The sequence below is a fragment of the Panulirus ornatus genome, chromosome 3 (genome assembly GCF_036320965.1).
Source record: "Panulirus ornatus isolate Po-2019 chromosome 3, ASM3632096v1, whole genome shotgun sequence".
NCBI lineage: Eukaryota > Metazoa > Arthropoda > Malacostraca > Decapoda > Palinuridae > Panulirus > Panulirus ornatus.
Window position 1 is genome coordinate 75,198,743 of NC_092226.1, and position 23,435 is coordinate 75,222,177.

The 23,435-nt window shown below is 46.5% G+C and overlaps 1 protein-coding gene across 1 annotated transcript in view; it reads left to right on the top strand.

The window, feature by feature from the left end:
- Nucleotides 1–23,435, top strand: part of LOC139763875 (uncharacterized) — a 614,186-nt gene that overhangs the window by 484,454 nt on the left and 106,297 nt on the right.

Genomic DNA, 23,435 nt, shown 5'->3' on the forward strand with positions numbered 1-23,435 from the left:
GCGATGTGAATTACCATTTTGTCTATGTTGTCAAAAATGGCTAAAAATTCTCTAGCGAGAAGTACAGAAATACAACACCGTATTGGCTGGCCGGACGTGTGCATTCCAGTCGTCTTTGTTATGGAATGTCTTACAACACGATTGGTATGTGTAGTAGACATAATACATAGACTCTGGCCCAGTGTTTGAGTGCACCAAGAGCAACATGTCCACACGGGGCATGGTGTGTACCTGGTGAATAACTACGCAGTGAGTAGGTCGGGTCAGTGCAGGTCCACGGTGAGGGATAATGGACACCTGTCATGGTCTCCTGACGCAGCTGATGCCACAGTGAACGTCGTTGGAAATACTCCTGCATCGCGAGAGAGAGAGAGAGAGAGAGAGAGAGAGAGAGAGAGAGAGAGAGAGAGAGAGAGAGAGAGAGAGAGAGAGAGAACTGTTGTGCCTCGTTTCATCACTCCGCTGACACGTACGCTCGTAAAATGCTCCGGAAAAGCCGTTAACGAAGGATTCCGCCGCTAAGGATGCTGATGGATCTGCAGTACTGAGTGTGGAGGTCATGTGGTCAGCAGGGGTACAGGAAGCAACCACTGCAGTTTTTTTTTTTTTCTCTCATTTACAGCCAGCACAGCAGCTAAGGTATTGCTGTAGTGGCCACCTCTGCAGCTGTGATTGGTCTTGCTGGCGCTGAATAGCTATCACAGATGGTGGGGAGGAACACCGGATACTGAATGTGATGCTGGGGTAGTGGAGAGAGAGAGAGAGAGAGAGAGAGAGAGAGAGAGAGAGAGAGAGAGAGAGAGAGAGAGAGAGAGAGAGGTAGAAGGTGGATCAGATGTAGGGGTGTATGTGAAAGGCGGATAGGGGCTTAACTAGGTGAAAGAGTGAACAGTGGAAGTTTCTAGGGGAGCAAAGTAAGGTGCAAGGTCAGTGGGGGAAAACCTTGGTTCTCAATAAGTTGTAGGTCAGTGGGAGGAGTGGTGGACGCCGATGTCAGCGAGCTTACTGGTCCTGGAGGCTGAATGGGAATCTAAGGATGGGGAAAGTGTTGGGTGGTGAGTAAGGAACAGGGATTTGGGGATACTGGAGAATGATGAAGAGTGCGGGAGGGGTTGGGAGAGGATGTTAGATAAGGAGGAGAGGTGGTCAGGGGAAGGGAAGGGTTGTGATTATAACACCCACGACCTCGACAGAGACACGATCATGGAACACGCCTCAGAGCACTAACAGAGGCGGCAGCTGCTCATAACTGCGTCCAGTAAATAATACTGACGTAACATCCTCTTCCAAACCGAGTAACAACATCCATACATACAGACCCTCCACGTCTCCCGGAAGTGTAGAGATAAGACGCCAGAAACACGTATCTAGCAAGGTACACACACACACACACACACACACACACACACACACACACACACACACACACACACACACCTCAGTAAATCCTGCACCATATAACATTACACTCATCAATTTTCCCCAGTTCTAATCTGTACCTTTCCCTTGTCCAGCCACTTCCCTCCTCTTACCCTGTTGATAAGGACGAGGTTGGTGTCAGGTTCTGCAGGGTTGTGGCCCAATCACTGGTGTTACTTGTGTTGACGATGAGTTATGACGATATAGTGAATGTAACGGGTACTTGGTGATGAGTGATGGTGCGGTAGAGTGATGATGAATGGTAGCTAGAGTCCTTAATCCTTGATGTCTCCTCAAATAAAGAAAAGTCTAAGTAGTCGTGGAGGTCTAGACAGTTACAAAATTGGTCTTTTCATGTTATCAAATATGATGTTATATATGTATAATGCTTATAGTTACGCATGAAGAACATTCGCCTTGGAGTAATCCTCGGGGGATCTCTACCCTTACAAGTCCCGCCTGGTCCCAGACTGCTGGCTTGGATCGTCGGCCACAAGTCTGTACTCTAATAAAAATGGACTTGGATGCAGAGAATGGTGAGGTGTCGTAGGCTCCTGACGGAGAAGGTACTGCAGCGGGTGAGATCATGTGAATGAGTGCGACGTGCGTAGAGTAGCTATATTCCTGGTACTGACGTCTTCAGAGAAACGTAAAAGGTTGTCTTAACGTGTTAACGTGGCGGAGGCAAGCTATTCTGGCACACGCATTGACTTGCGTTGAGAGTGAAGGAAGCCCCCAGTGGTTGAGCGTCCAGCTTACACGCTAACAACACACGCTTCTTATAAGAGTAAGTCAGAGATTACAGCAACACTGGGAGCCACTCGTGGCACGTAAGACACCTTGCTGAAGGCTGGCTAGATGGAGCAGGAGCAAAAATCCGCTAACGCCCGGGGATATCCGCTGCAAGACCTGGATATGATATGTTGAATAGGTTTACAATAAAATTACGAGAAGCTTCGATAGCAAACTGGTAATAGCTGGACCGGATAGGATAAGCGCTCAGAGTCAACAAGTGAGCTGAGAAAAACAATTTAGTTACGAGTCAAGGATAAGAATTAGGAGCTAGAGAGAGGATCTCAGGAGGTAGAAGGATTTCAGGAACTAGAGGGAGGTTCTCAGGAGCTAAAGAGAGGCAGTATGGCGGGAGGCAGGCGTCTGGCAGGATGGGTATGGCAGCAGGAGGGGCGGAAGTTGGGCTCCGTATTAGGCAGAGGAACGTGAGCTTATTCTCCAACGTCCTGTTGGTGTGGGTGCGCGTGTCAGCCTCCTCACTAGGACTGCTAATGTCAGCACTACCGCTGTTCTGGCTGCTGTAGCTAATGCTGCTGTTATCGCTAGTGTCGCTGGCTTCACACGCTTGCTCTGCCATCCTCTACACGCTGATGTCTTGCCATACATTCTAACGTAAGTGAGGACATTAGCAGTCCATTACAGTAACTTTTAAACGTAAATTAAACGTACCGGAAGCCAATATGACACTCGTCCAGTCATATGACCGCGGGAACTGATAACTGGCTGCTGTATGCTGTATGTTTAATAACCTTTTAATTTGTACTTTGAATAGAGATAGAGATCTCATCCACTTCAACCCATCTTGTGGGTTAGTGGAGGAAAGAAGACAGAGAGCAAATTAAAGGTGCGGGAGAGGTGGACGACGAGGATGGGCGGTAGCGAGCGAGTGGTCTGGGAATACGGCCCTGGGGTGGTAACGGTCCCAGGCGGAGGTGCCCCCATGGAGTATGGTCCCTCGCCCTCTCTCTCTCTCTCTCTCTCTCTCTCTCTCTCTCTCTCTCTCTCTCTCTCTCTCTCTCTCTCTCTCTCTCTCTCTCTCTCTCTCTCTCTCCACACACAATAAAACCGGCGTTCGTGGATTTTCCTGGCTGGGAGTTTTGTTTGCTTGTTAAAAACGTCTTTTTTTTCCCCCTTCCATTTTAGGAGTGTGTGTGTGTGTGTGTGTGTGTTTGTGTGTGTGTGTGTGTGTGCGTGTGTGTGTGTGTGTGTGTGTGTGTGTGTGTGTGTGTGTGTGTGTGTGTGTGTGTTTTATTACCTATTACTTCCTGTATTTGTGCGTGTTGTGTGAGTTATGTGAGGAAGCTTTACACTCGTTGGGTCCCACCATTTGTCCTTCTCATTTTATTACATAGCGTTTAAAATCTGTCAGTGCGACCCACATTTCCGTACTTTTCTGTTACTTTTGTTTGATGTGTCCACGATTTAGTTGCTAAAGATGAGGTCTTTCACGTCCCTTCGTACACCCATCTTGACAAACTTCCATTCATGTCTTCTTTTCTGGCTTCTCTTCTGTTGTCTCATGTTATCGTATCTCCCTTTATCCCCTTTCAAAAGTGGGCTGACTGGGGACTTCCATCCTTCGGTTGCGGCTTATTCCACGCAGGTCAGGGTTGTTGTGTAGCTCTGAACCTCCCTCCAGCAGCCCTGTGAGATTCTTCAGGCTAGGAGGAGGCCAGACTCTCATGGTATATTCCAGCACGGGTCAGGTGTGTCTTGTGTACAGTCCTCCAAAGCATCTCACCGTCCCTCAGCTCGAACGCAGGTTTGACGTTGAGGAAGATAGAGTTTGCATTCCTCACGATCCTTCTCACAGGATGTTCTTGTGACAACTTCGGCGTCACCAATTTGTTTCGTCCCTCAGTATGGTATAGGTCTGTTCCATTCCATCCCCTTCTTCACGACTGCATTTCCCTGTGGGTTAGATTCCATTAGCCATATGTCCAACCACCGCTTCATTTTGTCTCGATCTGCAGTATTTGGAACTCCTCTTACTACGCATTTCTTTCGTAACTTTGGCATCATCATCAAACAGATTCAGGATGGATTTTAGCAAGTCATTTACGTAGATGAGGAACGGTAGTGGCCGGCAGTAAGAGCTGAGGAACCCCCATTTGTCACCCTTTGTTAGAACCGTAGCACAGCACACAAGATATGGTTACGAGGCTACCATTAAGGGGAGGAGTATGGGAGAGGTGTCTTGGGTAGGGAGTGGCAGGGGTGTGAGAGTAGGAGGTAGGGGAGAGTGTGCCTAGCGTGGGAAGTGATGGAGAAGTCCTCTTGATATTTGTTTTCTCTCCAGTTCTAGTTGGTTAGATAGCTGTCTGTACATTAATGTAACTCACCTCTGATACCAGTTTGAATGAGTCTAACATGACCACAATAGGTGCCAGTTTACTTTGACGACAAGAGCAGTTTGGAACAGTTGTAGAGTGGGCAGTTTATGCATGCTGGAGAATTCGATAATTTTCTCGGCTAACTGATGCTAGATGTTATCTCAGAAAATTATTTGATTTCACCTTTAAAATCTTTGTTCATTTGGACCTGACAGTCCTGACGTGTTACCCACAGACGATGGGCTGTGGAAGGGGCATGTAGGCCTCCTTGGCTTCCCTCCCCAAGACAGTCGCTTGGGACAAGAAGGGGCTGGAGTATTCCCCCCTCCCTCCTTCACCCCAAGCCCACTTCTCTTCAGGGAGACATTAAAAGGAGAGAGTATCGTAAGACCACCAGAAGTAGCGTTAGGTATGGGGAGGTAAGCCGTGGGCTGTCTTGTGTATATTCCCACACACAGTACCTGCCATTCAGACCACCACATCTCCTGTCTCACTCGTCCCCCCACTGATCCCACTGGACCTCCCACCCACTCCACTGCTCCCACTTACTACCACTAGTGTGACCACCCACCACGACCAACCACTACTGTCCTCACTGCCTCTACGGATCGTTGCTACCACCACCCTCTGCCACATTCACCACCACCCCTTGCACTGCCTTCAGCCACCACCACTACCTGTCCTGCCCCACCCACAGTAACAGTCCAGGCATCAGACAAGAGACGTGTTTCCTGCAATGAAAATCAACAGCCACCGAGCGGGCAACACCGTCTAGGTTAGGGTTGGCCCCGAGGACCTTGTTGATAGTCTTGGGGACGATAATTATTTGTGGTATTCCTTTTCTGGTTAGTTTATGAATCCGTCCGCTCGGTAACCAATTACAAGGCGTCTCGTTGACTTGCGTTGGGTTTTGATTGGCTGCGGGGCCGGCTCCGCTGGCCGGAATGAGAGGGATGTGGAGGAATTCACCGCGGGACACGATGGTTACCATCCATTCCCATAAACCTGGGATACAACATGACCTGCTTAACTTGCCTCCTCTCCTCCCCATTCCTGCCCGTGTGCTTGGGAACCTCCTATCCCGGTAGTGTGATTAACTCATCATCTGATGATCACAAAATGTAGTCAGTGGATTAGCTAGCTGGCTTGGTACGTTGTTAGCCCTCCGTTCAGGGGAGCCGATGATTGGTATGGTTGGTAGCTAAGGAATCTGGCCGCTGCCAAGGAATCTGGGCCTAAGTAGTCATTAATAAGTGTTGACCATCCCCTCCGCTCGTGATTATGAGAGGAGAGAAAACAGTAAGAGTTGCATCTTGGGATTCGTGTGATGATGAAGGTCAGTTGCTGACCAATGGCTGCTGGATTCAGAGGTCGCGGGAAATGTGAAAAGTTGATGGTGAAGAAGGTTTGTGTTAGTGACAGTCCTGAGTCCCGTACTGTGGACACCGGGTGCCTGAGAAGGTGCTGAATTCGCCAGGTACCTTCCCCTTACGTTCCGGCCGCCCGAGGAAGTGCTGACTTCGTCAGGTACCTTCCCCGTATGCTCTCCTGCTGCCCGGAAAGGTGTTGAGTTCGTCCGGTATTTCCCCAGTGCGTTTTGTTAAGATTTACAAGAAGAGCAAAGCAAGAGACTAGACAGTGTTAAGTAAAGGTGCTTTATATATCACACGATTACGAAAGTTCACTTAGCAGACGCAGCGAGAAATGTGTGGACTGTGGTGGTGATATGGTAACTCGATGTACGTCTTTGCTGATGAACACAGAAAAGCCCAGAAAAGTTTTTTGATTTCCGTCTGAGCTGTTACGAAAGTGCATTTATATCCCTTAGTGGTTTTTTTTTTTTTCTTTAGTGTTCCAAACGCACTCTGTTGGCCATCCTAGGTGGCCGCGGGCAGTGGGTGACGTGCTGGTATCTGTGATGGTGGTAGTGAAGGCGGGACAATCCCTTCAACCTTTCTGGCTGGCTACACAGACGCACGGTGGACGCACCGAGTCATCTGAATGGGTGGGTGTGTATGATCATCTTTGTCATAACTGATTATACTTCAAGTTCGGCTCGCTGTTTGTGAACGTTTGCGAGGCAATACCTCGTATGTTTACATCGGTACAGTATTTTGAATCATTATATCAAAAACAAATACATTTTCATTTAGATTTTGAAGTAAGTGCAAATAACTCGCAGGACAGCTCTTTAGTCCACACTTTTGTTTCTTCGAAAAACCCTGATATTTCATTGCTCATGTATGTACCTGTCACCTCCCCTCCTCCTCCAGACCTACAAGACCTCATCCCACCCCATCTCTTCCCTTGCAAGGGTCCTTGATTCTTTTCGTAGTGGTTCAGCGTTTGTATATTTCATGTGTGTTGAAGGTTTTGACGGACTGATGGAGTTTAGGTGAATATACTAGCGTCTGGGGGAAGTTTTCCTTCATATTTTGACCTGGTGCACTCAGTGTTCGCTGCTGAGATTGTTTGGTTGATTTGTCTCCAGTGCTCGTGCTGGCCTGACTGTTGTGTCTGCTGCAGGGGAAAGCATGGTCGCCTCACAACCAAAAAAGTTCAGGTTTGATTCCCCATGAGCACAATCAGACTTGACAGGTTTCCCTTTGTTTCAGGTACCAGTAAAATGTCGAGTGTGTGGGTCGCATGTTGAAGAAATATCACCCACACGTTGACAAAATGTGATGGAACTATTCTTGAGGCACAGCCTCTTATTTGTCACACACACACACACACACACACACACACACACACACACACACACACACACACACACACACACACACGCGTGTAAAAACATGGGACACATACAAGGTTAAGGCGGGGCAACTAGTGTAAAACTCTCTCCTCGTAACATACAAATAATATATATATATATATATATATATATATATATATATATATATATATATATATATATATATATATATATATATATATATATATATATATATATATATGAGCAGGGATCTTGGAACTTAATGAGGGATTCATTGTGAGTAAGTGAGAGTAAATGAGTGTAAAGGTGCGGCAGTGTCTTGTTACTCCTCTCCTTAACCACGTTTGGTGGTAACCCATCACTCCCATGCACAGGGAGAGAGACTAAAGGAACAAGAAAGTGAAGAGACTGTGTGAGAGAGAAGAGGGAAGTGTGTGAAATAAGGTGATGTGGGAGGGGAAAATTAGGAGATAGACAGTGGTGGAGAGAGAGAGAGGGGGGGAAATATATTTAACATTACCAGCTGGTGTGTGTGTGTGTGTGTGTGTGTGTGTGTGTGTGTGTGTGTGTGTGTGTGTGTGTGTGTGTGTGTGTGTGTGAGGAAGCGCGAGAGTCAGTGTATGTGGGGTTTACGTGGCATCTGTCCTGCTTGTACACACGCAGTTCTGATCTTTTCTTTGCTCAGGTGACTCCTCGTCTCCTCTCTCGTGATAAACACGAAAAACATGTCAGAAGAGCTTCACCGCAGGGTTAAGGGTAGATGAAGTGAGTGATATCTTGTTGCACTCTGGCTGTGACCCGCAACGCCAGGACAATGATGAGGACAGAACCAAGCTCTCGTTACCATGATTTAGCATATACTGAGGAAGATATAAGTCACAGTGTAGCTTGTGGGATAGCATACACGAAGTGGTAAGCGGTCTAAGTCTGGGGTTTTGTTTCCTGGGGCGGGAGGTGGGCTTGCCCGTAGCACTGACTCAGTAGCCGTAGGGAACATGCAGCAGGAAGCGAGTGACGTATGTCCTGCAACGTCTCATTCACCATCCACCTTCAGGAGCTCTGTTCGCCTCCAGCTGGTGAATCACCCTCGCAATATGTCGGGCTTCCGGAAGCAGGAGGTTGAAATGGCTTCACGCTATTCTTGGGTGAGTGGATACCCTGCCAGACACGGGTGGCTTCATTCGTGTATCTGTCCCTTTCTCTTTATGATGAATAGTTAGTTAGTTGTAGACAGCAGCAGCCCAGGGGTGTGCTACCCTTCCTGACTTAGGAGTGTTGAAGTGATGGCCAGAACCATCTTACACCCTTCGTGTCAGTAGTCATGACCATACTAGCTTACTAAGACCGAGTTTCCCAGCTAGACAATGTCTTCTCTTTATGGTTACCAAACATCTGTCCTCCTTTTATCATAATTTTTTGTCTTTATTCACTTTGTATCTCCTTTTATTCATTTATTTTTTTCTTTTTACATTCTCCGCCTAGCCTCGAAGACGTCTGTCTGAGACTGGAGCCTTTGTCATAAGAAATCATGGTTTTATGTTTCGGGAAATTGAGTTTCCAGGAGAAATCTGCCGAAATAGCCTTAATACAGTCTGAGTTAGGACGGTCACGCTTCCCTTGACACAGACCACGCACTTCCCTCGGCCACGCGACACACACACACACACACACACACACACACACACACACACTCGCGCGCACGAAATGGGGCCCCACAAATGTAGAAGTCTATTCCCTACGATATAAGTATGTGATTAAACAGAGAGAGAGAGAGAGAGAGAGAGAGAGAGAGAGAGAGAGAGAGAGAGAGAGAGAGAGAGAGAGAGAGAGAGAGAGAGACTTCCTGCATAAGTTTGTGCTCACCATGACAGACCTGGGTATGTACTACCACTGTGTTTGTGTTGGTGTATGTCGCTCGACCTTGGGTGTGGCTTGAGGTGTGAGCGTGCAACTAGAGGTGTGACCTTGGGTGTGGCTAAAGGTAAAGGTGACTAGAGATGTGACCCTGGGTGTGGCTTATGTCTCTCTCTTTTTAATTCTTTCTTACGCCGGAATCTTCATTCAGCCACCCACCACAATCCTCATACCAGCAGGTGTGGGTGTACAACACCACCATACATCACGATGTTTGCTGCTGCCACATCCCCACACCGCCGCCACGCCTTCCATTCAACTGGTACCTGTCGTCCGACGTGTCCTCTACCGTCTATGTTGCTGCCTGATTATCAGCGGGTCTCTTTTACTGCCTTGTGAGCAGTGAACGGTGACCAGGGTACAGACCTGTGAGCAGTGAATGTTCTCAAGGGTACAAACGTGTAAGCAGTGAACGTTGGCTAGAGTACATGCAATGCATTAAACACTGGTAAGTGTACAGACTTGGTTAACAATGAATGTTGGTGAGCAGTGAATGCTGGTTAGAGATCGGACTTGTAAGCAGTGAACGCTGGCTGCGGTACAGACGTGTAAGCAGTGAACGCTGGCTAAGGTACAGACTTTGAAGCAGTGAATGTGCTTGGAGTTGCAGCGCTGCCTGGTGAGCAGTGAATGCTGGCTAGACTAATGCGTTCTTCATTAAAAAAAAAAAAAAGTTTCTTAAAATGTCACAGATAAAATCGTCTGTGTCTACCGTTGTTTTCAACATGATGTAGAGATGGGTTGACCTCATTACCTACATACATACTAATCTCAGGAACACTATGTAACTCGGTGATTATTTTCGTCAGCCCTTGTGATTTCACTAAGATCATATGATATATTTTGCTGATTCGAATCTGTTGTACTTCACTATGACGTTTCTCAAGTAAACCTTGAGAGTTTATTTTTTTTTTCTGGTTGATATGCTGGAAATTATGAATTTTAAAACAGTTCGCACGTCGGATGTTGTACCGGTGGAATGAATTATGTAAATTTTGGTGATGTATTTTAGTTGCTTGCAGCCCCGAGAGAGTCAGGAGACGACGTGTGGGGAATACCTGATGATGAACGTAGGTTATGAGACACGTACACCCTGTCGGAGTCTAGAGAGTCCAGGACCAGACGCACGCAACTCTCTTGTTGGATCTGTCACTCACCCTTGCTGCTGAATTCCAGGAGGTCTCCTCCATGGACCAAGACGATGTTAGAGAGTGCTCTTGGTCCGCACAATGTAGATCGGTGTAATCCTCCACACTCCAACCAACAATGGAAAAAAACAAGCCATAACACTTACTTTCCATGCTCTCTCAAATTACGAAGATCATAGAGAGTTATACATTGTGTTATGGTTTACAGACTTTGTGCTGCTGGAACAGTTGCAGAGAATTATATTGATCCAATTTGTATACAAGGAGTGCGTGTGATTTTTGGGCTCAAGGAGCTGGGTGTCCACGTGCTTCATCAGGCAGCTAACGGTAGTCCAGACAATGTAACTCATGGAAAAGGAAGTTCCAGGGCCATGACTGGAACGGCTCTGGAGCTAGTGACCGAGGTGGAATCTTTATAGACTTTTGTTTATCAGTAAACTGATTCGATGGACGAAAGAAATATGAGGCTTTGTGGTTGATTTAATGCGCTGGAAGTTGGCCTTCTGCTCTCTGAAAAACGGCTCCAGTTGGTGAGTTGAGCACGGCATACGTGTTGTACACTGTTTAGTTAGAGGAACTGGATTTCCATTCATTTCTAAGAAACAGAAAGACTAGTTTGATATACATTAGTTTGATATATATTTTTCATCTGAAGCGTAGTACGTTGTTGAGGTTTTTGAAGACCGGGATGTATGATTGGGAGTTGCAAGTTCGCAGACGTTACTGGAATAGTACATTTCTTTGTCTTTCTTCGGTCTGGAAACCTTTGGAAGACACTGATTACAAAACGTAGGTGAAAACGAGAAAAAAGATGACAAAACACCACACGGAAGGTATCGAAGTTGAGAACTCTGGAAACCGTGTTGTGAAGGTTGTGGGCGTGACGGGTCAGAGACCATTATGTACCGGTGATCAGACCGGCTGTCCTGTGTGGCCGCGGCCTCACAGATCACGTCCCGAGGACCAAAGGGCTTAACTCAGACGAGGACCATCGTGTGTGTGTGTGTGTGTGTGTGTGTGTAGAATAGCCTTATATGTAACATGTGTACTGGTCGAGGTCCTGCTTCCTGCCCCGGCAGTGCCCTCTACCTCATACTCTTGGCAATACACATTTAGTTTGTTTGACTTTCCCAGCAGTGAGTACTCAGCCCCCATTGGCAGTGCGTGGTGGGTTTATGTGGTGTGTTAGGGAGAACACTGGTGGGTACTGACCTTTGCTGTACGGTGGGTGTAGGGTAAGTGGGGTTTGTTTGCGTGGAGAGCACTAGTGAGGACTTGAGTCTCCCTTTAAGGTTAGTGGAAGATAAAGTGCTGAGGAGTAGCTGGTGGAAAACACTGGTGGAGATTGACCCTCCCTGTACGGTGGATGGGAGATAAGGAGTTGGGGAGTAGCTGGTGGAGAACACTGGTGGGGACTGACCCTCCCTGTACGGTAGGTGGGAGATAAGGAGTTGGGGAGTAGCTGGTGGAGAACACTGATGGGGACTGACCTTCCCTGTACGGTGGGTGGGAGATAAGGAGTTGGGGAGTAGCTGGTGTAGAACACTGGTCGGGACTGACCTTCCCTGTACGGTGGATGGGAGATAAGGAGTTGGGGAGTAGCTGGTGGAGAACACTGGTGGGGACTGACCCTCCCTGTACGGCTGATGTAGATAAAGTGTTAGGGAGTGTTTGATGGAGAACGCAGATGGGAACAGAGCCTCCCTATATGATGGGTGGAGATAGGGTGTTAGGGAATGTCTGGTGATGAACACTAGGGAGGAGTGGGCCTTCCTGTACGGTAGATGGAGGGAGAGTGGTGAGGGAGTGGCTGGCGGGGAAGAGTGAGGCGGACGAGTATGTAAGGTTTCCTCGTGTGCTCACTTAGCTCTACAAAGAAGCAGAGTTTTTATTGACGTCTCTTGAGGCTTCCCTCTACGACTTCTTCCTGTTTTTAAATCCCAGTTCGGACGGAAAGCCACCTGCTGCCACCCGTGCAAACTGCAGGTAGTTCATCCGTGCACGGGTCCGTTCGCCTACCTCAACTCTACGGCAGTAATTCCCTCATAAACTGCCTTGCTCCCGCTACAAGGTTAACGGCAGTTATCTGTTCTCCTTGACAAGTGAGAGTACAGGAAGCTCAGTTTATGAGACTCATAATTAGGAATGCATGTTTGTGATCTCTCCTCCTGCGTCGTCATGTCTCACAGTATACATTCTCCAAGTCCTCTCCTCGCCTCTCAGAGGGTTGCATTTCAACAGCTTAAGCTCCTTTTGTAGTCTTATTATATATATGCTGTAGGAGTATGTGTCTCCTGATAGGAATGTGTGAGGGAGATGATGGTAATTCGTATGGGTAGGAGAGAGTAATGGCGATGGGAGGTGTGTATGGTAATAGGTAATCGTGAGGAAGTTGTTTGTGGTAGTGACGTCTGTGATGGAGAAATTCTTTGGTGGTGGGGTGGAGGAGAAGCGGGTGGTTGTGCTAGGGGCGAGGGGCGGCCGGCCATCACCTGTGTGTGGTAGATGTTGTACAGTACCACCGCCTGGGGTAGGGTGGGGGAAGGCCTGGACTCCAGGGGACAGTGACTCACCCTTCAGGCAAGGGGCGTGTGATGGCCAGCCTGATATAAGCACAGATGAGCCGAGGTGGAGGGAAGTAGAGTTCTGTAACCTTTGAAGTAAGGAACTCTACAAAGTTACAGTTGATACAGCATGAAGTGAGAATATGTCAGGGAAAGTTGAGGTGGTGATGCCTGGTACAGAATGGCCGAAAAGTCTTAAAAGGATTTGAAGAACTACGAGACGAAAGGCCTGTGGGAGGAGGGAGGAAACGATGTCTGACTTGGAAAACGAATGGCGTAGTTGTGGTTAGAGGGGAAACAAACACTTTGGTAACTGTGTTGGGAGAGAAAGGAAAGGGTTATGGGAGAGAACAGTTAGGCCTATGGCCTCACCAGATGAATGCTGACACACACATAAAGGAACTTGACTCCAGCCAAACGACTTGGAACGTCTGTGGTGGCTGCCTTGACCCGTGGGAAGTATTTCCAAATGAAAAGTTTTGTGTTGCTTAGTTTTCTCTTGTTTACCTTGAGCGAGGTAGTCCACAAGCTCCTTCCAGCGTCCTACGGAAGACACGAACAGGAAGACGAAACATTTACCAGGAGAGAATATAGACTGTATGATTCATGTTTGTTGTTGTCTCAAGATCAGATGACTGAATGAACCACATCAACGTCTCCTTCAGGTAGTCGTCTGTGTGGATCACTCTCGAGATGGCGGCCGCGGGATAGAACCTGTGGGGCGTATATGGGCAAGGCGAGGATAATGGCTGGCAAGGGATAGGTCTGCTTGTGTAAGCTGCTGAATAATAGCCAGACGGACGGAGTATTGAGGCGCTGGGTGCAGCGGGATATGTAGCATTAGGTAGTGGTTAATGTGGTGGGGTGAACGGCATTAGAGCAATGAATGAATGGAGATAAAGCTTATAGAATTATTGATGAGTGCGAGTACATGAAGAATACTGGCGAGACATTTTGATTGGTTTTGATTATTTTTTGCTAGAGGGAGAGAACAGTTAGGCCTATGGCCTCACCAGATGAATGCTGACACACACATAAAGGAACTTGACTCCAGCCAAACGACTTGGAACGTCTGTGGTGGCTGCCTTGACCCGTGGGAAGTATTTCCAAATGAAAAGTTTTGTGTTGCTTAGTTTTCTCTTGTTTACCTTGAGCGAGGTAGTCCACAAGCTCCTTCCAGCGTCCTACGGAAGACACGAACAGGAAGACGAAACATTTACCAGGAGAGAATATAGACTGTATGATTCATGTTTGTTGTTGTCTCAAGATCAGATGACTGAATGAACCACATCAACGTCTCCTTCAGGTAGTCGTCTGTGTGGATCACTCTCGAGATGGCGGCCGCGGGATAGAACCTGTGGGGCGTATATGGGCAAGGCGAGGATAATGGCTGGCAAGGGATAGGTCTGCTTGTGTAAGCTGCTGAATAATAGCCAGACGGACGGAGTATTGAGGCGCTGGGTGCAGCGGGATATGTAGCATTAGGTAGTGGTTAATGTGGTGGGGTGAACGGCATTAGAGCAATGAATGAATGGAGATAAAGCTTATAGAATTATTGATGAGTGCGAGTACATGAAGAATACTGGCGAGACATTTTGATTGGTTTTGATTATTTTTTGCCAGAGGCCGACGAATTTATTGTACACTGCAACTCGTCCTGTGGGCGGCGGTGCACAAGACGAGACAGAGTGCATAAAAGGTCCAGGGACTGGGGCCTCAACGACTGAATTACATTACAACTTTACTCACTGAGAAAAGTGTGAACAGAGATTAGGCAGTGGTGAATGAATTATTCAACAATGGTAAGTGAACTGCTTATACGAACTGGACAACATCGATTGGTTTATGTATCCAGATATGCAACAAGTGAATCATTAACAATAAGGAAGTTAGGATATCATTCAAGTATCCAACACAGAGCATTGTTGTGGATGAAATGGTTACACACACCTGTTAACCCATCGTGCCAGGAGTGTTACACAGTGGGAGTCACTATGCCAGAGGTGTTACACAGTGGGACCCATCCTGCCATAAGTGTTACACAGTGAGACCCTCTGTGACAGGAAATGGTTTCCCATAAGTGTTTGGTTTCATCAAAATCATGGCTGTTTAGTTTGTTGAAAAGTCGACATTTTCCGTATTGCATTTTTTTCCTCGATATCATTGTGTCTCGTCCTTATCACATGGATGGTCATGTACCACCATGATCAGCTTGGTCATTGTCATCTTACCATATCATTATCATCTATATCAGTATTGATACCATGACAACTAGTGAAACATGAAATGCAAATTGAAGTCTTAACAATCATCCTTGGCTGTCTGACGACCTCTGCAATACTCAATATGTGGAAAGAACTTCAGGACAGAATGATTGAGATCAGTATTATGACTGAAACTTCAGCATGGTGATTGAGATAGTGTTGTGCTGAAGGAATGATTAAACCATACGAATAAATCTGGGCAATAGAGTCTTGATGACTGCATCTCGCTAATGAACAGTGAGGCGGCGACATCCTGTGTGAGCTGGGGTGGAAGATATTTAAGCTGACGCACCGAGTGACGGGGTTCGAACTCCTCTGTGACCGGTGGTGCTGGAGACGGTCCGGGTAAACATGAGAGATGAACACGAAGCCTCGAATGACTCGACTGAATCTTTTTCATTTCCGCCGCAGAAACGGATCACTCATTTTGCACTCCTTGGTTCGAGGCTTCGGGGAGGGTCTCGAGCCTACTTCTTACATAAACCGAACGACCTTAATTCAGTGGTTGATATATATTTACCAACGAACGTTCAATTTTTTTCTTCTTTCTTTTTTTTAATCTAACATTTACCACTTGCACGAGAGCAGGTAAAAGAATGCTACGTCTGGTTCTGCTGCCTGGCGGAGAGGGACTGCATTGTGAAGATGACAACCAGGTACAAGGTAATTAAAGCACCCAAACCGGATCTTAAGTCATGATAAATGTCTGGGTCCCCCCGCCCGCCGGACGCTGCTGTCGCCATTTTAGCGCGAATCCTTTTTTTCTTCTTTTTCTTCCTCATCTTCTTGTCCGTGTGGAGGAGTTGTTGCGGTTGTCTTCTGACACTTGGGGTCTGGGATAAGGGGAGGAATATATCGACCTGGTCGCTCGCTATGCGGCCAGAACCCGGCCGGGGGTGGGTTTGCTCGCGGGATTGATCGAAGTCTCGGGTCACATTGGTACAAAGCACTGACTCAGATCGTCTGGTTGAACTATGAGACTGTTCCTTGTGACTGGTTAAGCAGTTTGCTGGTAGAGATCAGGGTGTTAGTTGTGATGAGTTGAAGATCCCCTTAGTCGAGTGGGTGCACCGAGTATGTGTGCACCCCAGGAGTGGGTATACTCCCCAGGATTAGTCAAGGATGTGTCTGTGCAGGAACCGTTGGCTCCCTCTCGTCTGAGCCTGAGGCAAGGACCAATGTGAAGTGATTGGCAAGACAGTGGCTGTGATCATCTGTTACTGTAAGTTTGTATCATTTTCACTTATCACTTATTATACTTATTATTATTATTATTATTATTATTATTATTATTATCATTAGTAGTAGTAGTAGTAGTAATAGTTTTCAGGAAGGTAGACTCTATATCCAGATTATACACAGATGTCAAGGACAGCCCAACCACTTGTCAACATCGCTTGTCTCTGTTGCTTTACGTCGGTTTCGCAAGACCTAAACTTAGTTTATGTGTGCCTTACAATGGTTTCTTCTGCCCCCCATAGCTCGATATGGAGCCTTACCCTACATTACGATGGTTTCGGAGGTCTTCTGCCCTCACAAAATGGTCCGGAATCTAAGCTAACCTTGCGCTGGCCTCAGTGTGATTTTGGAGCTGCCATCATGTTCCTTTGCTCATTGAGGCTGTTGGAATCCACGATTTGCCAACCTTCCTCAGTACTGCATCTCTCGTCGACGCTCCTTTTCTCAGTCATTAACCTTGTGCTCTAATTATCAATGCACAACAGTCTCTCAGGTTGTAATTGTTATGCATAGTACTTGGCTAAGCACGCACGGTTACCATACAAAGTACTTCCTACAAACATTGTTTACTTTGTAGGCTACTGTGTTGCTAATCCACCTGATAAGTCGCTGCGTCACATGATTGCTGTGTGGTTGCTGGCAACTCGAAGATGGGCCGTAGTGATATCTGCTTCTACCCTCCCACAGCTAAACTTTTGACTTCCTGCCTTTGTCTCGCATTTTTAGAAAAAAGTTCTTTTCACCTCAAAAATTCTTATAGCATCATTTTTTCTTTTTTTCTCTGCTTCTCTGTTTCTGTAACCTTATTTGTTGGGATTATTTGAAGTCCTGGTCTTGATAAGGACTTTAATCTGAGTCTAAAACCAACACAAACAGTTGTATGGTATCATCCCTTGATACAGGTTTTACTCGTATATATACAATACCACCGTGTGCACGGTTCCCATGTACAGTGCCTTTCCACTTGTTGTGTTCATTAGTGTGCCCCTCCATGTACAGTGTTCATCATGTACAACACCTCCCTATTTGCATTGTTCATCATGTTGAGTACCTATCCTTGTATACATACGCCTTTATACATCTCGTCACAGACGGGACCCCTAGATGACCCTTACAGTAACATACGACCCTGGATGGCTGGCTCCACTGTCTACTAGCAGCGAGGACCTGTGAGTTCGAGTGTGTGTATGGGTGAGGAGTATGAGAGGTTGGTTCACCCTACCTACACTGTAGTGTGATAGTTGTGTTATCTTGATTACTGTATACTGAAGTCCTTGTATGGTGTCTTGGTAGAGGTTAAGAGACGGTAATGTTAGCGTCTGCCTTATCTTTTCCAGGCGATTTACAAGAATTATGGCTATTGTTATCCCTGGCTGCTTTTAGAGACCTTGTTGGCAGACCTTTACGGTAAATTTTGGGGGTAAAGAAACACTGCTGGTAAACTTTTACGATGAAGTTGGTGTAAAGTAAGCCTGATCCATGTCCAAGTCTCTACGGTTGTGTGTTATAAAGGGAAGATATTACTAGACATAGATATGAATCCAGCTATAAGTGATGACCTGGTCTTTTTCTTGACTTGGGGCACTTAATTCACAGTCCAGTGCTCTTCCCCTGCAGTCACCCAGACGTAATTCATTCCAAGAGTCACAGATTCCCTCTTCAACCATCTTGTAAAGCCACTTGCGTATTCTTTTCCAGGGTACATAAGCAGAACTACTGGAAATTGGACCGTTTAAATCGTACCATCCTGGGAAGTCAGCGTTATTTAGGAACCATTACCACACATAACTGTTTAAAAAACCGAGTCTCGTATCGTATGCCAAATTTCGACCCGAAGCTGAGACTTGCTTCGTTCTGTTCCATTTGTCTGTTGGACGATGTTAAAGCGGTGACGGGGGTGATTTCTCTGTACTCGAAATGTCTTTCCGAAAAGAAAATGTTTTTTATCTAATTTCAAGTTGCATTGTGCCATTGAACCTTATCTATGAAAAACACTGAACAGGATGTTTCAAACGTCATGCAATTTGAACATTGTTGAACTAAAGGCGGGGAATTAGTGAATTTCGTCTGTGAGTTCAAAGTTTTGAGTCACCTGTACAGTGTGAATCATGCTTGACACTGGCCTTTATAGACTTGGTTAACAATGTAACTTTGATGCACTTGTAATGATTGTGTCTGACCGATGATAACATTTATGCTTCATACAGTTGACCGCTGAGAAGATAATATCACGAGATGCTAATGTCTTCTTACCTTCTGTTGTAGGTAAGACGTGGAGGATGGCTGATGCTGATGGTTCATGACTCAGTGAACTGTGAATCTCCCAGATTCATGAGTATGTGTATGCATGAAGCATGGGTTCCGCGCCGTGAGTACTCTGTCCCTCATACAATATGTAGGCTACTTGATGTGTTACACACACACACACACACACACACACACACACACACACACACACACACATTTCAGCCGAATGGCTGCCTAAATCCAATAGACCTTTATCTATTTCTCTATTTCATTTCATTTATATATATGTCTGTCTTCCCATATTTGTTTGTCTCTCGATAGAGTTCAGCGAAAAACGTTCAAGTTATATTTCGACAAACTGTCGGAGGATGTTGTTATAAGTAAAGTAACGCTTTATTGACTTTTGGGCTTGTTTTGTATGTCCTTACTATTTGGGATCACTAAATATATGTATGTTTCGGGAGAGAGAGAGAGAGAGAGAGAGAGAGAGAGAGAGAGAGAGAGAGAGAGAGAGAGAGAGAGAGAGATCGTCACTACTGGCCGTCAACAACCTCTCCCGTAGCGAAGTTGACCCTTTCACCCACTTGCGAGGCGTGGCGCCCACCTACGAGTACCCACCATGGGATTCTGCCACTGGGCGAGGCCAACGCTTCCCCCTCACCCGGGGAGATCACAAGAGGTCGGTACGGAGCTTCATGCAAAATAGAAGCAGTACGGGGCCAACTATGGAAGCAGGGTGCATTATCATACTCAATTCTGAAACCTTCATTCGTTCTTATACATAGGAAAGCATTTCAGCGTTAGCAACGGGTGAAGGGCACATGGCTAGGGGGTTGGAGACAAGTAGAGGAGGTACAGTGGCTGGCTAGAGTGTTAGGTGGATTCACCTGGTGTAGGGTTACGTGGGAGTCGAACTGTAGTCTCGCGGTGGAGGGGCTCGAGTCCCGCACGGCCTGCCTGCCCTCGCCCCGTTTTTTGGCGGCGCCAAATGCCATTCTTGAGCCACTTTTTGCTGCCGGCTCACCTTGAGGTAAGTAGCGCTCTATGAGCTCTGCCCACACAGTCTGTGACGTATTTTGTATACAATGATGAAGAGCACGTCCCGTGGAATTACCTGTTTGAACAAAACGGCAGTGAGGTTCTGCACTCGTGGGGGTGCCCCCCGGGGCAAGCCCCCACCGGGTGGGTGGCCCCTCATATCTTGATTTGATTCAGTTCCAAATGGTTGATTTCCAAGTGAAAAGGGAGCCCTGTGTGTGTGTGAGAGAGAGAGAGAGAGAGAGAGAGAGAGAGAGAGAGAGAGAGAGAGAGAGAGAGAGAGAGAGAGAGAGAGATTGTATTGTAATGACTTTTGCAACTAATCATCGTAGGAAAAAATAGATTACTGTGGAACTGTAAAAAAAGAATTCTACACAGTGTTAGAAAGCACCACCTGCGCATTATGAGATAAAGTGGCGTCATCTGGCGCAAGATAACCAGGCTGTTTTGGTATTCAGGTTTCCCACGAGTGGAGTCTTCAAGTATTGGCAGTTGATGGCGGGGAGACCTGCCCGTTACGCTGGAGAGGTAGTGCGTGTGAACACAGTGTCACGCACGCTGACCATATTTGACGCGTGTATCCCCCTAGACGCGTACGTCCAGAGCTACCTCCCCTCTCAAACCCATATGTCTAGGGAAAGTAAGTCACACATGAGCGTCCGTTATATCCACAGGTCCCTAAGTCCAGGAATACGACGGGGACAGGCCGCACGTTAGATCAGTTCGGTAAACCCATCTGTCCAGGAGTACAGTGCCAATATACCCACTGTGTCTGCTGATTTCTGTGTTTAGGAATACGCAGCCCAGACGCTCATGCCTACCTTACCCGTACACCCATGTGTCAAGGCGTACATTGTCCACATACCCGCTATGTCCCCGAATAGAAGGCCCCTACGCTGACTGTGTCTGTGGCCCTTGTGTCCAGATACACACACACACACCATCCATTAACCCAAGAGCTCTTGGGGAATGGAAGGTTGTTTGATGAGCAATGTCTGCTGTAAGAACTCTAGCCTGGCAACCACGGTTGTCTTGCTTAAGTGTTATGTCTTAGACGTGACGATGGCAGGGCTTCTGTGGGGCGGGCGAGTGCACACACTAGATCATGCGGAAGTGGGAATGCTGAAATTAAACAGAAACTATGTTTTAAAGTATCAAGGCCATGAATCAATCCTTACATATACCCAGCATCCACAAATAGGTTGATGTTGTAGTTTAATATTAGAGTTATCGTTTCTGTAGAATGCAAAGTCATTTTTACTCATAATAATATAAGTAGGAGGTTGGATGGCAGGTTGTGGTGGCGGCGGCGGTGTCGGGCAGGGTGCACAGCTTGGGCCTGTTGGGTTTCTTCCCCGGGCACAAACTGCCAACCTCCCCAGCAGTTTCCTAATGGAGTCCTCAGCAGAACTTAAGCTGTCCGGTCACGGCCCAGAACCCCACGCCAGACGCGATAGATGGGTTGAAGGAGAGGCCCTTAGACGCCCGTTCGGTGTATCAGATCAGCTTCATTAGTTCCAAAATTGGGTGATGTTTTGTGTTGGTGGTAACCCGCACGGGCTGGACCGGTCTGACCTTGGCTGGTGTTCAGACCCCCCCAGTATTGGTTGCCCCCTTCTCTCCCCCCTCCTCCCACCATCACCACCCAAGCTGGTAACCTGATGAGCCCTCCTGCTAGTCTAGCCGGGAATGAAAGACTTATTCAAGGACTACGATAAGGCTGATTACCTGTATCACTCAGGCTGACTTTAAAAGGGTTTTTAGCTTGCTATCTAATTTAGCAGCCATCCCTTCCTCCCTCCCATCTCCCTCTCCCTCCTTCCTTCACTACACCTGTTTTCATAATGTTCACATCACACCTGCCTCAATTGTGTGGCTTGCACCATGCTCATATATCTCCCTCCTGGTGCAGCGTCTAGCTGGGGTCTTGTAGGCCAAGGAAGTGCGGCAACCCTAGACTGGGTGGCAGGACTAGTGTGTGTGACAGGACTAGGATGTGTGATAGATCTTGTGTGTGTGGTAGTACTATATATATATATATATATATATATATATATATATATATATATATATATATATATATATATATATATGTGTGTGTGTGTGTGTGTGTGTGTGTGTGTATTTGAAGTTGTAGTAGTCCTAACAATATCATATGGATGAAAGGCATGGGATATAGATAAGGCAGTGTGGAGGAGGGTAGATTTGGGGACAGTATGTGGTGTGATGTGGTTTAATCAAGTAAGTAATGAAGAGAGTGTGGATGAGAAAGCTGAAGAGGGTGTGCTGAAATGTTTTGGGCATTTGGAGAGAATGAATGCGGAAAGGTTGACATAAAAGGATATATGTGTCAAAAATGGAGGTAACAAGGAGAAAAGGGAGACCAAATTGGAAGGATGGAGTGAAAAAGGTTTTGAGTGATCAGAGCCTGAACATGCTGGAGGGTGAAATGCGTGCAAGGGATAGAGTGAATTGGAACGATATGGTATACTGGGGTCTGCGTGCTGTCACTGGACTCAACCACGTCATGTGAAGCGTTTGGGGTAAACCATGGGAAGGTCTGTGAGGCCTGGATGTGGACAGGGAGCTGTAGTTTCAGTGCATTAGATATACCAGTTTAAGAATGGATGTAAGCGGATGTGGACTTTCTTCTGTTCCTGGCGCTACCTCGCTAACATAGCAAACAGTGATAGAGAATCTAAGAAAAAATTATATATATATATATATATATATATATATATATATATATATATATATATATATATATATATATATATATATATATATATATATATATATATATATATTACAAACTAACGTATCACTGTAGCCTCCATTTACATTACCTGGCTTTTTTGTTCTGCTACAAGGAAGGTTGTCAATATAAATGACAGTGATCACCATATTTATGTTGTTTAGTGTGAGTATAAAGTTCCTGTCTCGCTGTCTCATTATGTTCATCAGCACACCGTACGACACACACACACATACACACACACACACACACACACACACACACACACACACACACACACACACACAACATACACCAAAATATCAAACAAAACCTTGTTGGTGGAGTAGAATTTGGGATGATTTCTCTAAGAGATATTCATACAAAAAACGCCTAGTGTAGACTGCTTTCAATGATGTCTTTAGAGCAAGCTTACGAAGTACTATGGCTGTTTATTAAAACAAATTTATGCATTACCAGACTCAGATCACCAGCAGACTTCCATTTACATAATATAGGCAAGACCAGTAGCTTGGATGTTGTGGCTGGCTCGGTGGCTTCGCTTGCTACCATACCTGTTGTTCCTGGGGTGGCCGCGCCGCAGCCCACACCCAGGCGCTCTCCCGTCACGATAACCCTCCTCACCCCACCGACCAGCAGTACGTGACGCCGACGGTGTAGGCCTCGGCCGTCCAGACGGTGTTTAAGAGCCCCAGACAAGCTTCTGTGGAAGGTATCATTGGGAAGGGAAGGAGTCCGAGGATCAGGGAGTAATAGGGTCTTGATAGCGGGGCTGTGTAGATAGCCAGACGGGGAGACCATATAAGAAGGCTGATTGGGAGGCACCTAAGAGACTGCTGAAGTCTTAGGCTTGCTCCTCAAATAGCAACGTTGTCCTATATAATTACCACAACGCTAAGATGCTTCCATATGTATCGCAACCGGACGGTGTCAATCAGACCTTAAGTACATATGCCCATAAATCTTAACTGGGGAACACTGAGAGGTAAGAGATTCAGGAAAA